This window comes from Rhagoletis pomonella, unplaced genomic scaffold (genome assembly GCF_013731165.1).
Source record: "Rhagoletis pomonella isolate Grant_MI unplaced genomic scaffold, Rhpom_1.0 Rhpom_scaffold_00004, whole genome shotgun sequence".
Taxonomy (NCBI): domain Eukaryota; kingdom Metazoa; phylum Arthropoda; class Insecta; order Diptera; family Tephritidae; genus Rhagoletis; species Rhagoletis pomonella.
This window is the reverse complement of record NW_023458558.1, coordinates 71441967-71459487: the sequence shown is the minus strand read 5'-3', so window position 1 is coordinate 71459487 and position 17521 is coordinate 71441967.

Genomic DNA, 17521 nt, shown 5'->3' with positions numbered 1-17521 from the left:
TCGTTAGCAAAGCAGCTCGCTGGGCTCGATTCTGTAAACCACTAATTACTCAAACGCCCCCTCATGCATTAAGCTTATTGATCAAAATTTTGGGTTGAACGCTGCAGATTTCAATCGCGAAATTGCAATGCTTCTTCCGATGAAAAAGAGAAACTATTCGAGAAAAATGTAAATTTAATTTTTATTTACATACGTAAATGTATGTAGTTATGTACATATATAGTGTCAAAAGTATTTGATTTGCAGACCAGTCTTAATTTTAAAGAGTATATCGATGGCTGAGTGGAAGATCGACCTATCTCGGCAGCCAGTTCGAAAACGCTCTATCTCAAAAAACTTTTCAAGAACGCCCTATTTCAGAATTTAATTGAAAAATACCCTATAATATTTAACACTTTAATAAGGCTAAGTGCCGTTTTTACAGTGGGAGGTCAACTCAAATTCGGCAGTTAACTTTCAGTTTTGTACTGTAAACTTAGAGTTAACTGCCGAATGAGAATTAACTCACCACTGTATAAACGGCAATAAGTTTCATTTTTACCTTCCTTTTATTAGCTCGGGATGTAATTATGTAATATTGATGCGCCTAAAAGATGCAGCGATTTCTATTCTCAAGCTACATACCTACGGTGACCATAAATATGGATTCAAAATGAAGGACAATTTTTCAAAAATATGCCTACATATATTTACGTAGTATAAAAATGTCAAAAGAGTATATATCATTCTAAATTCTTAATACATTTTAAACTTAAAAAATTAATCACGTTTTTTTCGTCGATATTAATCTTTTTTTACATAAATATTTATGAAAGTATAGTAAAATATATTATAATTACAATAGCTTACACGAAGAGTGAAAATCTTTAAAAGATTATTTTATAGTCAAATTTTGAGTTTTTGGTACTTTTCGCAGTTATTTGTCAAAAATCGACGTCAAGAATCGACGTAAACGACGAGTTACAAAGTGCCCTTTACAAAAATATATAATTTGTGCAGATTGCGCTCCATAGCATCTACATATCTAATCCGATTTTCATTATCTTTGACTCAAAATTTACTGTAATGATATGTATTCTTTATCGAATTTTTAAAATAATGAAAAAAATAACCAAATGAATCTGCGTATTTGATTGAAAATCTCACTTTTTTCGACTTTGACGACAAAATGCAAATGGTCGCCTGTAGCACTAATAATTTTCCTTGAAGTCGCCAAAAGTTACATATATATTTTGGTAAGAGGCATATCAATACCCTCATGAGATATGAAGAAAAGCTACGAAAAGTACCAAAAAACACTTTTTCGAAAAAATGCATCCATTGTCCGATAATTTTAAAATAACGAATACAATGCGGGACAAATGCAGGACACTTGGAAAAAATCAGTACATTTTCAGGTTTTTTAGGTTTGAGAAACACGCAGGACCGACCTTTGAAAAACAGTACGGTCCTGCAAAAAACAGAACGGATGGTCACCGTATACATACCTGATGACAGTACGAACGGCAATTATAATAGGGAGGTTTTAGTTTTTTAAACTATAATTTTTCTGCTAGATACATCTGAAAAATATCAGTATTAAAATTGAGCCTGAATCGTGAACGAGCAACTCGTCGCGTAAATATGCATATTGTGTATAATCGGCTATCTTCACATGCTAGAAAATCTCGCTTGTGTTCGTGGTGGTTACAGAACTTTATCGAAGTGACATGTTACACTGTTTTCGATAGCCACTCAATTAAAGCATTGATATTACATAACTGCATTTAAAGGAAGAATATATGTACACGACATACGGAGGATAAAACGATTCTTCTTAAAACCTTTGCATTAATTTTTCTATTTCTTCTTTAAAAAATATTACACTTCGGTGTCTATTGTAACCGAAAAATGCAACTCAAACAATATTATGACCTTCAAATGTACCGTGACTTCAAACAAGGTACGATATGTTTGCTTTTTTATATCATATTCTCAATTTATTCAAACGACGTACGAATCACGAAATTCGTGTACAATTGCCGGCTCGTTCACGTCTGTCACGATTTGACCCCAGATTGTTAAAAATAAGCTGTCTTCTGTAAATAAAACAAAATCAACAAATCTGTTCTATATTTTATTTTATTTCAAGTCTTTGAATACAAATATTCTTACAGACTGCGTATGAACTATGTAGAACTATGTAGAATTAGTGCTAAATTAAAACTAACATACAAATAAGATGGAGTGAACGGGCAATTAATGGGTATTGGTGTAGCTGGGAAAAGAATTAACGTAGATAGTTGATTGAAGTGGCACTACGTTTCAAGACATCAACATCTAAGGCATTGAAGACCGTATTTAATTCTGCACAAGTACGAAATATACATAGGAGAATTTGCACCATAGTTGGTTCTGGAGAAACCAATATTAAAAAATTCAGAATAACGAAGTATTCTGGACGGGACATTGAACGCAATTTTATCTAGAAGGGTGGGGCAATCGATCGACCTATTTATGAGTTTGACAACAAAAGAGCAGGCTAAAAAAGATCTCCTAGTTTCAAGGGTATCCAGGCTAATTACCAGGCACCGAGAGTGATAAGAGGGCAATGGTACAGAAAACGTTAAAGATCGAAGAGCAAACCGAAGAAAAACTTTTTGAACGCGCTCTAAGCGATAGGATAGAGTCTTACTGTAAGGCCTCCAGGTAAAAGATGCGTATTCTAACATTGATCTGACAAACGCACAAAACAGAACTTTATGTGTGTAAGGATCTGTGAGTGCTGAACAATTTCGTCGAATAAATGCTAACTTTGAGTACGAACGCGAGAGAATAGAATCGACGTGGCTATTGAAAGGCAACTTGGAATCAAATACAACGCCAAGGTCTTTCATTTCAGCTACGGCTGAACCAGCGATACAATACGACGTATGCAAAGTATTTGTGTGTTTAGCAAACGTCACATGAAAGCATTTATTAATGTTAAGCATCAAGTGTTTTTTACAACACTAACCATGAAGTCTGTTCAAGTCAGATTGCAAATTAGCAGAGTCTAATGAATTTTTGATGGATGCAAATATTTTGAGATCGTCAGCATATAGCAGGAAATTGGCGAAACTAAAACAGGACCCAATGTCATTTATAAAGAGAACAAAGAATAGGGGTACAAGTATGCTTCCTAGATAAATATGATTTACTCCGGGATAGAAATTCCGAATGAAAACCAAGTGAGGCCAGCTCCGACAGAAGTATACGGTGTGATACTTTGTCGAAGGCTTTCGAGAAATTAGTATAGATCGTATCTATCTGGAATTTATTTTGAATTGCGGAAATGCAGTAATCTGTGAAAATAGCAGATTGGTAACTGTCGAACGGTTAGAGACGAACCCATGTTGATTTATGGAAATCAGGTTTTTTACAGCAAAAATAGCTTACTGTTTACTACTACCTCAAATAATTTGGACACTGAAGATAATTTTTAGAGTAGTCGATAATTGCGGACGTCATTTTTATTCCCACTTTTAAAAATAGGAGTTACTAGTATAGTATATTTTCAGTCTTCCGAAAAAGTTCCGGAGGCCAAAGATAAATTAACTATAAAAGTAAGCGGATCAGCTAGGCACGAAGAGCTTTTCAACAAAATAACTGAGAAACCGTCTGAATCCGTTTGAAACGATGGCTTAAGAGTTCCAATGCCTCTAAGAACATCCTCAATAGCAAAGCTTAAAAAGCCGAAATTGAGCACAGAGTCATTCGGACAATATGTGTTCATAATGTCCAAATCAGAGTCGTTGACGAAACTAGAGCGGAAAAATTCCGCGAAAATATTAGCCGAGTCAGAGGTAGAGTTGGCAGTAAGAGTGTTATAAAAAACGTTGGTTGGGGTTGATGAGCAAGACTTTCTTGAGTCAATTAAACTCCAAAAAGATCTGGGATTTGAGATAATGTTGGCTTCAAAATTGTAAATATAGTTTCGATATAGAAACTTATTTAAACAATTAAATTCATTTAGAAAATTCCGGTTGTTTAAGCGACTTATGCATTTCCCGCATAAACAAAGAACAGCGAACACACACACGCACTTGTATTGCACTCCCGCCCAAAACACACGCACTTGTGTTTAAAAATAATTCGCTCGTTCTTTATTGGGTATGCATTTTTTTTTGCACTTCTCAACTGCCGCAGAACAAAACCTACCAAAGTACTGAATAAATAACCGATGCCCAACAATCCCGCTTGATGCATCACCACTCCCCCGGAGTGGTTTTATACAGCAAAATCCAAAGCGCTACAAGCTGTTGGGGTTCTGTATGACTTTCAGCATATAGAGGTGGTACAAAAGTTACCATAGGCCATAGCGCCTACCCACATTTTTGACATACTTGATACATAACCGATGCTCAACTTGCTTGACGCATCAACACACAATGCTCAACTCGCTTGATGCATCACAACTCCTCCGGAGTTGTCTCACGGGGCTCTGTATGGCTTTCGGCATACAGAGGTGGTACAAGAGCTACCATTGGCCACAGCGCCTACCCAATTTTCTAGCTTAAATAAATAACCGATGCTCAACTTACTTGACGCATCAACCCACGATGCTCAACAATCCCGCTTGATGCATCACCACTCCTCCGGAGTGGTTTTGAACAGTAAAAGCCAAAGCGCTACAAGCTGTTGGGGCTCTGTATGACTTTCAGCATACAGAGGTGGTACAAGAGCTACCATTGGCCACAGCGCCTACCCATTTTTTGAACTTGAATAAATAACCGGTGCTCAACACTCCCGCTTGACGCACACCCCCAAAAACTCTTACAGAGTTTAAGCGGCAAAGCCACAGCCCTACAAGCCGTAGGGACTCTGCATGTCTTACAACCATGCAGAGGTGGTAACTGATCGTTATCATTAGCTCCGACGCCTACCCCAAAACATTTTTGCTTTACAAAATTTTTATGCAAATACATTTATCCTGGTCCTGCCTTCACACTGAGTTATTCATGGTCCTTCGAGCCGGATCCTTGGGGCTTATTTTACATCCACTAGACGACAAGTCGTCTAGGGGAGCCAGCATGTTTAAGCGACTTATGCATTTCCCGCATAAACAAAAAACAGCGAACACACTCACGCACTTGTATTGCACTCCCGCCCGATACCAAGTACAGCGAATAAACACACGGAAAATGGTTCCACAGTACATCATACTCTTACCCTGTCGTTAACACAAACAACCAAAAAGAAGTTATTGAGGCCGGTTAGGCACATCAATTAAGGACAAATATGCTTTTGACAATATACCAAAGACGGCTACTGAAAGTACATACATATTACTAGGGCTAACATCTGGTTCAACAAGCAATGTTTAGAATTGAATATTACACCGAAATTCGCGCAAATAAAACTAAATTCAAACACCGAGAATAGGCGGTAAATATTAGAAAGAGCAGAAAACAGCTTTCTTCGCCACGAAATTAGAAACCCACACGGCAAGAGAGAGCGGACAAACTCAGAGCTATTGGCAATTCACCTAGAACTAGCGGGACCCCTACCAACCAGTACACTGATGCAGATACTAGATGAAAAGGAGGAAAACATCAAGAAAGTCATGGGGCAGAAGTACACAATATTGAACAAGAAACTTGAACACCTCAGTAGAAAACAAAAGGGCGCAAAGAACCAAAAACAAGCAGAACCGCAATTCCATTAAAATTTTGTAAATTTAACAGCGGTCCCTATCAATGAGCAGGAGGCAGAAATACTGAGGAAAGGTCTTAAACACAACATCACAAACTATGATAAAAAGGAGAAAATGAAACACACCATTGTGGACACAGAAATGGCTATAGAATTGGTCCCAAAAGAAGAGCAGGATCACACCAGGCACCTATGTAGGCATATAATTGAAAAACATGCAAAATCCAATGACAAAAGAAAGCAGGATAACGAAAACAAAACAATCAGGGTTCTAAAACAAAAACTAATGTGATCACAACAAAAGCAGACAAAGGGAACACAACGGTATTGATCAATAAAAATGAATACATAGAAAAAACAGAACAAGTAATAAAAGAAACAGGCTGCAAGAAAATAGGAAATGATCCCACCGATGAGTACCAAGTGGCAATAAAAAGCGCGATAAAAAGGGCGACAACGATAATAAAGGAGAATGAAGCAGGAAGACTAACATCAATGAACCCTTCCGCCCCTCCTATGATTTCATTACCTAAAATACATAAACCAGGTAACCCGATGAGACCGATTATTAACTATCGATCGGCTCCGGCATACAAACTCTCGAAATACTTGAAGCCCATACTAAAGAACAAACTAGAGTTACCCAATAAATATATAGTCACAAACGTGGCAGAGCTCATAGAAAACATGACACCCCTACATATCTCTAATAATACTAAATTTGTATCATTTGACATAAAGGATCTTTACCGGTCAATATCAACAACAGAGACAATGGATATTTTATTTTGAATATTACTCGACAAAACGGAAAAGAAAATCGCAAAAGAAATTATCAATCCTTTGAAGACTACGATAAACCAAAATTATTTCCGATTTAACAACAAAATATACAGACAAATAAATGGACTAGGAATGGGTAACCCAACATCGGCTATACTCATGGAGGTGTTCATGAAAAGCCTAGAGGAGAAATATATGGAGCATCTGACAACCAATGTAGGGTCAGCTTCTACGCTAGATATGTGGACGATATAATATGCATAATAACGGGGGACAAAGAGGAGCAGATATTAGACTAACTTAACAACTTCCCTGTCCAATGAGTCATATGTGACTCACGAGAGCATTTTGAAATAAGTTCATGAGTCACATGTGACTCATTTTTGTGTACAATTTCGGACAAATATATTGGTGTGAAGGGTACGCGATATTTATTTAAATGATACGTGGACGTACGGCAAAAAACCTAACGTGAAAATATATGAAAACAAATTTCGAGATTTTTTTCCTGAAAGTTCTCTTTTTGTAAAAAGAAAAAGCGCACAATAAATATAGGTTAGGTTAGGTAAGCGGGCTGCCTCCGCATGTGGAGGCACAATTGGACTCGAAAAAGCTGTCAGCTGTGATGCCCTCAGAGGGGGGTGGGAAAAAAGGACGCAGGGGGGGAGGGGAAGAGGGAGGAAGCTATGGGAGAAGGACGACACCTATAGCTTTTTGCCGGAGAAACGCTCCGTGGTCACAACGAAGCTCTTCAGTCGACTGATGTCCACTCCCGAGAGCTCATCGGGAGTGTGAAAAAAGTGCGACCCAAGGTGCTTAAACCTTAGGCTGGAAAAGGCGGGGCACCAGAGCAGCAGAGGTTCAGATGATTCCACCTCACTATCCTCCATGCAGCTGGTGAAGTAAGTGTTATCCGCAACATTCATTACAGCGTGGTTACCAATCACACAGTGACCAGTAAGCACTCCCACCAATAGTGAGAGATGCAGCTTGCTTAGTCTCAAGAGCTCCCCAGACTGCCCCCGGTCCACCCGTGGCCAGAAAGACTTTGCCACCTTGCACTCCAATACCAAGTAGGTATCGAAACAACGATTCGAGTAAAAAAAGTAGTTTTTATCGAAACAGAAGTATCGAGTACATACTCGTATTTACTTGTATCGGAACATCCCTAAATGTAACTCAAAAACAACTATGCTCGATGTGTTCACATGTGACTCATTGAACGTGGCAAAGATACTGTTTCGTCCTACGTCCATGAGTCACATATGAGTCATAAAATAAAATAACAAAAACAAGTTAAATCAATATATCGTTGGCTTAGTTCGCAAACGTGCTAAGTCCATTTTTTTTTATTTTTCAGGAGGGACAAAAAACCGTCTAACTTTTTTTGTTTTCAATATTTTTCTAATCTGTAAATGCAGTTTTATTCCTTAGTTCGTCTTGTTTTAGTACCAATAATCGGTCAATTTCCAAATAAAGCTGTTGCATACTTATAGGCTCTTTTAGGACTTACCACATTTTCTCTTTAAGATTTTATTCTTTTAATGTGAACTTAGCACATTTTCTATCAACCTTTTTCCATTATTTTTTATTCTTAAAAGATTTAATTGTTTAGTTTAAATATACTTTATTGTTTTAAAATGAATTATAACCTAATACAGTTTTATTTCATTGCTATTAACAAAAATAACTATTTTAAGTCGTAAATTTATGTACCATTTATAAAAGAAAATAATTAAAAGCAAGTAAAGAGGTATAAGTTTGGGCGAAACCGAACTTTATATACCCGGCGCAGGTATCAAATACTGTCGTAAGCAGGGGCTTTTTTCCCGATTTCAAACGTTTTCGATAATATCCTGAGTTAAACTCAATGAAATAATTGAACCACGTTTAGTGGAAATCGCTAAAGTGGCTACCGAAATACACCTTGTAGTCATAAAGTGGGCGGTGTCACGCAGTCTTATTTATTGTTAAGAGATTGTTGTATGTATTAACTTGAAGTAAATTAGCGTCTTCAGTTATTGAAATATCAGTTTCCGTATTTTTGAAATTTACCGTTAGATTTACTGGAAGCGAATTTAATTTTGGTCCGATTTGAATAATTTTCAACGAATTGATTTTCCGTACCAGGTTTATTAAATGCACCGAGTTTGGTAGAAATTGATAAATCGGTTACCGAGTTACACATTTGTGGTCATAAGTGGGCGGCGCCATGCCCATTATCCAAAAATGTATCATAATCTTATCTTCTGCTGAGTGGTTATCGCGATCATCGATTTTAAGTGAATTAGATTTTTAACAGATTTCTTAGCTAGACTCTAAATAAGGCTCGTACCCAGTTTGGTGAATGGGCTACTGAGATACAGCATTTCATAATAGGTGGGCGGGGTCACGCCCATTTTCCAAAAATAATAATAATATTTTTTACAAAAATTCTACTTCACATACTAATTTTGAACAATTTGCATCCAATATTTACTGAAATATCGTAGTTTTTGCATTTTTAGAAAATACCTTTATATCGGAAATGGGCGTGGTTACATTCCGATTCGCCCATTTTTAATACCAACTTACCTTGGATAAAGGGCAACCTACATACCAAATTTCGTTGAGATATCTCGAGTCATCGTGTACACGGACAGACGTGTGTTTTCTTTAACTATTTCGCAAGACTTTGAATCAAACATTTTGCGCGTTTGAAGTAAAGCAAAACTCCATAAGAATCAGAAGGATTCGATATTTATTAAAAGATGTCGTAGTATTTTGGCCTTATCGGATTTGTGGTGCTTCTTTTGGACTTAGCAAATTTTCCTTTTATTGCTTATGAAGAGGAAAAAATAAAACAAGTACCTATATAATTTTCGAAACGATGCGTATTCAATTTCTTTAGCCTCCTATATCAAAATATGAGTTTTCATAAAAAGTGGACTTAGCAACTTTTCACTCATATTTTTTTTTCGATATATATTTTTTTTGGATTTTTTTTGGACTTAGCACATTTGCGTACCAATGCCTAATAACAAGTAAAACGACATTACGGTAATTTTCTTTTTTGGTAATGATGTATTTTCAGTTATGCTATCTTACTGCATCAAAATCTCAATTTACATAAAAAGTGGACTTAGCACGTTTGCGAACTAAGCCAACGATATAACAATTTATAAAAATTATATGTTATCGTATATATGGACGTTCTTCAGCATATTAGAGCAAAAAACCTGTGAACAACACAAAAATATAGCATTCACGATGGATAAGGAAGAGAAAGGAAAACTCAACTATGTGGATCTAACGATTAAAATAAACAAGACCACCAACAGACTGGAATACGAGATATACAGAAAGCCCACAGCGACCGACACAGTAATACATGAAACCTCTAACCACCCACAACAACACAAAAACGCAGCATTTAGACAATTATTAACTAGACTTGAGCGAACCCCATTAACTAAGGAAGCACACAGGAGAGAGCTAGACACAATATATGATATTGCCAAAAACAATGGATACAAAAAAGATCTGGTGGACAAAATTAGGAAGGAATCGAAACGAAAAAGTAGGGGCAAGAAAGAAAACAACGATACGACTTGGGCAGTGTTAACTTACACGGGTAAAATGGCATACAAACTGGCCAAGGTTTTCCAAAAGTTCAACATTCGTACATCGTTCAGAACCAGGAACAACGTCGGAAGGATACTGAACAGCAGCACAAACGAAGAGGATACTCTAGATAAGCAGGGTGTATACAAATTAACGTGTGAATGCAAGTGTAGCTACATAGGGCAAACTGGCCGTAAGATTAAAACAAGATTCCGAGAACATATAAGAGACTACAATAAGAGGACACAGAAACCAAGCGTCACACCAGAACCAAACTTCGCAAATCATATGTTCGAAAATAAATGTACACCAATGAAAGTTAATAAGGCAGCCAAACTCGTCCACGTAGGGTGTAAAGGACGGCGTTGGAACATATTGGAAAACATGGAGATATACAAGCAGAAAACATTTCAAGGGAGAATTATAAACGAACAAACAAACAGCGTATCCGCGTAATATTGGAACCACTCAAGATGCTGTACGAAAAATATGAGAATACCCCTGAAAAAACGCCATCGACATCGTGTGTTTTTTTAGTATTACATGCCATTGTTTTATCAGACCTTGAACCAAATTCACAAAATGAAAAGTAATATCAAATATTGATAAACACTTTACTTCACACTTCATAAAAAATACTCGAACCTATATTTACATGCAAAATAAATTAGTGTTAGATGCCTGTAATTTAACGTTATTTGACAAGTTGATTCCAATGGATCAAATTCTTGTCAAAAAACTTGTTGGACTATTTTAGGGGACTCAGGGATAATAGAATTTACACTTAATATGTACAAACAAATATTGGAAATTACTTCTTGTTACAGATGGGAAAAATTTAGAAGACACTGACGACCAAGTCGAACCGCACTTGCTGTATGATAATAGTTGCATGGATAAAAAAATAAGTGTTTACAATAATAAGTGTTTGGTTGAATGTTCATCTCAGAAACGGAATTATTTTTATAAACCATCAGATTAAGAAAACCCCTCCATATAGTCTTCAGATTATGGAATAGGACGACCAGGGCATCGAGATGAACCTTCTGTATGAAATTCGAGTAAATCCAAATGGCGATTTTTTTGCATCTTCAAGAAGACGGCACGCACGAGCTTGCCTCACATCTGAATCGTCAGATTATTGAATGGGAGGTTCATTTGGAATTCTTGGCTTGATTCCATGAAAGTACTTATTTATGGTTTTCATCGATGTTTTGACTTAACATCGGATTTATAAAAACATCGATGTTTCAAGCCACGACCATCAATGTCTTTTTACATCCCAAATCCGGAACAATTGCGCCGAAAACGGGATGGTTGGCAACCGTGTGGCTAGGTCATGACGTTCCAATGGACAGAAACACTCCAGCTCTGAAAGTATTCAACTCTGGTCGCGATGCTGGTAACTGAGGAAGAGATAGCCCTCCTCTGTGTTGGAAAGGCCAAGTGGAGGGAGACGTGATATTTCGAATTCGCGTCAGTTACCACAGACGAGAAACGTTTGGCGTGCTTGCTCTGTTGGACTCGTCCAAAGTCGCTAAGACGGTTACAGCGCAAATAAAGAAGAAGGTGTTTGTTCTTGTGGACTTTTTAAAAAACTTAATTAGCTAACAATAAAATAAATAATACGGTTCAACAATATTTGGTCGTATTTATCTCAAAAACAGGGCCAACCTCTTCTTACAGACAAAATTTTTCTAGCGCGTCCCGTTTATGGGAAAAAACTGTTGATGTGTCGAAAATTGGCAAAAATGCCAGATTTAATTTTTTTTAATTTGGACATAGTTTTTCCAAAGAAAAAAAAACACATATTAAGAGCTTATCTGGTGTATAGTAGTTTTCGTTCGAATAATTTGAAATGTTGGTAATTTTTGTTATATCTTTCGCGAAGTTTTAGATGTTTGAACACACGAGAAGTTATAGACTTTTTAAATGACTTTTGCGATAGTGAGGTGAGTGAAGAAGATCCACCAGGCACTTTATACATTTTGCCACCTGACATAGCGCAGCAAAAAACACGATTACCACAGAAACGAAAGTGGAAACGGGATAGGCGATGGGAATCGCTTACCCTTTCGCTTCAAGAAGGCATTACTTAGCATGGGCATGTCATTGGCCGTAAGTCCTTACCCGCAGCATTACCTTCAAATGAAGGGACAACGCATGGATAAACAGGATCCAGAGAAGCGAACAAAGGATGATGCCTTACAGAGAAACTAATGTAGAATGCCTAGATAAGTACATACTTATTTATATTAAATTGAAATCAGAAAATGTCTCAAAAGATTAAAATTAATTTAAATTTTTATAAATCAGTTTTTATACATACATATATATATTGTACTTATTTAGATATTTAGATTTTACTTAAAAATCGGTACGTACATACATACATATTTAATTAGGCTTAAAGTACGATGATGAATTAGTTGTTCATGGTGTTTTGTTGATCGATGTCTTAGATTTGTTATCGACATCTATCGATTTTTTATGGATACTTTTATCGATTTTGTTATCGTAATTTTTATTGATTTTGTTTTGGATATTTTTATCGATATTTTTATCGATTTTGTTATGGATATTTTTATCGATATCTTAATCGAGTTAGTAATAGATTCTGATATCGAAATTTTTATCGAATTTTTCATCGATTTTGTTATCGATATTTTTATCGGTTTTGTTATTGATATTTTGTTGGATGTTACTATCGATTTTGTTATCGATAGAGTATAAAGATAAAAATTAAGATAAAGGAAAACAGAATAACATAAATGTAATTAGAACGAACAGGTGTAGAAGTAGGGATCTAGATAGAAAAAAGACAAAAAATATTACCTTAAGCAAAAGCAGATGTATGTATGTACACATGTATGTGTGTATATTGGTTGTGAATAAAAAAAGGTATGTTATTAACGTAAGTTTCGCCTGTCCACACTGAAAATAAAATTTCGTAAAAGTGTTACGAAAAACTTTCGTAGTCTTGGTTTTTGTACAATGTACGAAATTTTCGTTCATAATATGAACACATTTTTCACAACGAAATAAGATTTTACGAACCATTCGTAAATATAACGAAAGGACTTTCGTAAGCCATTTTTTCAGTACAATTTACGAAATCTTACGTTTATTTTACGAAACACATTCGTAAATTACTGAAAAAATCTCTGTACGAATAATTTTGTATATTGTACGAAGGCATTCGTAAAATTTACGTGTGGTTCTAAAATATACGAAATCTAAAATTCTGTGTTCGTACAATTTACTTAATACTTTCGTACATAGAACAAATGCAGAAACATGTTTTCTTAAATTCGTACCACAGACGAATATTTTCGTCCAATATACTTAATTACCGTCAGTTTAATATTTCATCATATATATATATATATATAATTTGAAACGTTTTAGGAAGCTTTTGCTGGATAAAAATACAATACAAAATTAAATGTTAAAGCTGTGGATAAATGCTTTTAAGCACACAATGTTTTTGACATTTCCCACGCTGAGCCTTTCCCTGCAATGTGTGACTTCATAAATGGGCAATTTTATCAGTTAAGTATCAACGGCAAGCCTAAGCCAGGAACAAACGCACTACTTAATGAAATTAAAAGTAAGTCCATGTATGATATTTCTCTGAAACTTTCCTTTCAGACGCCTTATAATTTTCCTTTAATTTATAATCGAGAAAGGAAACAAACACCGAAGAAGCTGTGAAGCTGCCAAATACCTCCACATAAAAACATTGGAAAACATCTTGTGAAAGAAAAACGCTTAAAATTAAAGATAAGAATTAAATACAATTGTTGTGTTATAATTCGTGCTATGTTTTTTACAGTGTGGGGAATGAAAGCAATCGCAAATTCTACGAAACAACCGCAGATTTTAGGAAAATAATTTCGTTAAATATACGAATTATTTTTTTGCATTCTACAAAAATTTCGTAAAAAAAATTAAAAAAATTAGTACGAAATTATTTAGTAAATAGTAGGAAATTCGTACGTAAATAGTACAAATACGTTCGTAAAATGTACTGAAGATCTGATGTCTCATATTTTTGTAGTATGTACGAAAACGGTTTTGTACAATCAACGAAAACTTTCGTGGCTCAAAATGACGAAAACTTACGTAAGATGTACGCAAGTTTTTGTTATATTTACGCAGATTTTATTTTCAGTGCAGCGTGGCCCAGGCGCACTTATTTTTTTTTTAATTCACAACTGCGATAAACTTAATCTTCCACAAACACGGCTTTGACTCATATAGTGCAAAAAATTTCCGCCAAAATACTTTTTACTTAGAAAAAATTAGCTAATTTCACCACTCACGACACCAGCATACAATCATAAAATTTTCAAATAGTTTTTGAAGTCGCACCTGCAGCTGGTACAATCACACCACAAGAACATACACGGTCAATCGACTTGATGGGCTATTTAACAAATTAAGCATATATAAAAACGCAAGGAACATACAATACATATATGTATATATATCAGTTTTTCTTAGTTTAAAAATTCATCTCTTATATAAATGAAAAAAAAAAATTAAATCAAATTAAGTATATATAACTTTTTCATGCCAAGTATTAATAAATTCTACAAAGGACTGGAACAAGGGCTAGGGGAAATTTTATATTTATGTGGCCAAAAAAGTATTGGAAGCTAAATCTCACCACCAAAGGATTAAAACGGCAACACTGGTTGTTATATTTACCTGAAGCTTCTACCTCCGAAGTGTGTTACCCGGACATTGAACAAATGGCCCTAAAAGTGAAACTGCATCTCTATCGAAATATGTTTCGTTTCCAATACGTTTTTTGTGGGAAACTGCCAAACGAACGGTCTGCAAGCTTCAAGCATTTCAAAACTAATTTTAACAAACAATTTTGAAGTGCTGAGTATTTGTTTGTTTTAATGTAACTCAGGGCCAGAAACAAGGCATTCGTGATCGAATCAAATTCGAATCGGAATTTCTTTATGAGATTGCGGCATCGATTTTTCAATTTAAAATACATTTGAGATAAACAAGCTGTTATTTTTTTATTCAGTTTTATATACATATGTATACATTTTTTGTTATTTTATAAATTTATTCCAAGGTGAATTAATATAAGGTGACAGCAGAAATTCAAAAACCAAAATGCCACTAACAAATTTTATGCATAATGACACTAACAGGTCTATTCTGCGCTGGTAACATAAACTTTATAACCGGTAATTAAAGTGTCTGTCAATTTTTAAACCTTTTTCGCATTCTGTGCTTTCTTGTAACCGGTAAATTTGGTTACCATCTCATAAGCTGGTATCAAAATATTGCCCCGTGAAATATGCAATACACGAATTTCCACAAATCTTCATAGCTGAGTTGCTGAATATTTGCACTGCATTACCAACGTACCTAGAATCGCGGTGACAAAAATTGGTACCATTTTTTGGTAATAAAATTTTCCGGTCACAAAATCTTCGGTAACGTGCAGAATAGACCTGTAAAAGTTACAACAAAAGCACCATTTTGACATTAACAGGTATATTCTGCACGTTACCAAAGATTTTGTTACCGGAAAGTTTTATTCGGTGTTCTTGTCACCGCGATTCTAGTTACGTTGGTAATGTAGTTAAAATATTCAGCAATTCAGCTATAAAGAATTGTGGAAATTCTGGCATTGTATATTTCACGGGGCAATACTTTGTTACCAGCTTATGAGATGGTAACAAAATTTACCGCTTACAAGAGAATTCGAAAAGAGTTTAAAATTTGATGGCAACTTAATTTACCGGTTACAAAACTTTTATTACCAGCGCAGAATAGACCTGTAAGAATCATCGAGGCGAAAATCCAGCTGCTCTGGTAACCCCATCTTGCCTGAATTCGCCTTCATTTATCCTATATAAGTAAAAATAATCTACACTGAAAATAAAATTTCGTAAAAATGCTACGAAAGACTTTTGTAGTCTTGGTTTTTGTACAACGTACGAAACTTTCGTTTATAATACGTACACATTTTTCACAACGAAACAAAATTTTACGAAACATTTGTAAATATAACGAAAGGAGATTCGTGAGTCATTTTCCAGTACAATTTATGAAAACTTTCGTTTATTTTACAAGATACATGGGTACTTCCTGAAAAGTATCAACCGAGACCAACAAAATAGAATTTTGCCTGGACAATGTTTATAGATGCCAATCGATAACTTCACCCAAATATTGGACTGACTAATTGGCCTATTCCATTTCAAGAAATTTGCGACTTTCTAACTGCACTCTCAAATTTTTGTTTTTTCGGAGAAACTATACCTTCCAGAAATCCTTCATAATTGCGGCACACGATTAAAAAGTACTGGAAATCTATACAAAAATTTAGTACAACTTATGTTCTGTAAGCCTTACAACAAAAACAACGTAAAAATATATTAGGAGCCGTCTAAAGTTAAGTTACAAATTGTGCTTTTTTTCTAGCGTTCGGACGCAAAATATACTTTACATGTAAAAAAAGAGTCGTAACTTTTACTTTATTTGTCAAAATTTTAATAAAAAAGCTAGTTTTGGTTACTCTTGCCAGTCGCATAAAACTTCTTTCGGAAAGCTATAGGATAAACGATTGTAAGTATATTGAAAATCGGAACGTCCGAACGCTTCAAATAGCTTTTGTTCATATTGTTCTATGTAGGTACTGTTATTCACAAAATTTAGTATACGGTTGTTTTTTGTTAGTATGTACTTGCAAAATTTTTTTGTTAATTTGGTATTAAAATATGGCTTATATTTTAGCAAATCCCATTTAAATCCAAGTATGAAACTGTGTACGAAAAGTATGAAAAATCTGCAAAATTTCAGCAAAATTGCAAACTTTTTAACAAGAATTTCTAAAAAAAAATCACGTATGTAGTTTTATAGCCCATTCAGTTTTAGTAGGTATAATAATGTGCAAATTTCAAATGTCTAAAAATTCGCGATGATTTTTGAGAATTGTTTATACATTTGAAACTTGCACATTATTGTACTAAAACTGCATACCCGATTTTTTTTAGAAATTCTTGTTAAAAAGTTTGCTTTGCAGATTTTTCATAATTTTCGTAAACAGCTTCATATTTGGATTTAAATAGGATTTGCTATAATATAGGCCATATCTCAAACCAAAACAAAAATAAAAATAAAACTTTAGCAGGTAAAACATTGCGAATATTAGCAAAAAAAAAACCGTATACTCAATTTTGTGAGTAACACTATATATGTAGACATAGTACATATCGACGCTTCCAAACCATACTATGCTATGTCAGCTTAGACTTAGTCTGACTTAGCATTGTATTGTTTGGAGGCGTCAATATGTAGAAGTAGAAAACCTATAAATATTTATGTACGTACATATGTATGTATGTTGAGTCGGCTTAGCTATTTTATTAATTTTTACCACGCACACAAAGATTTTAAAAACTGTATGTGCATTTCTGTTAGTTTT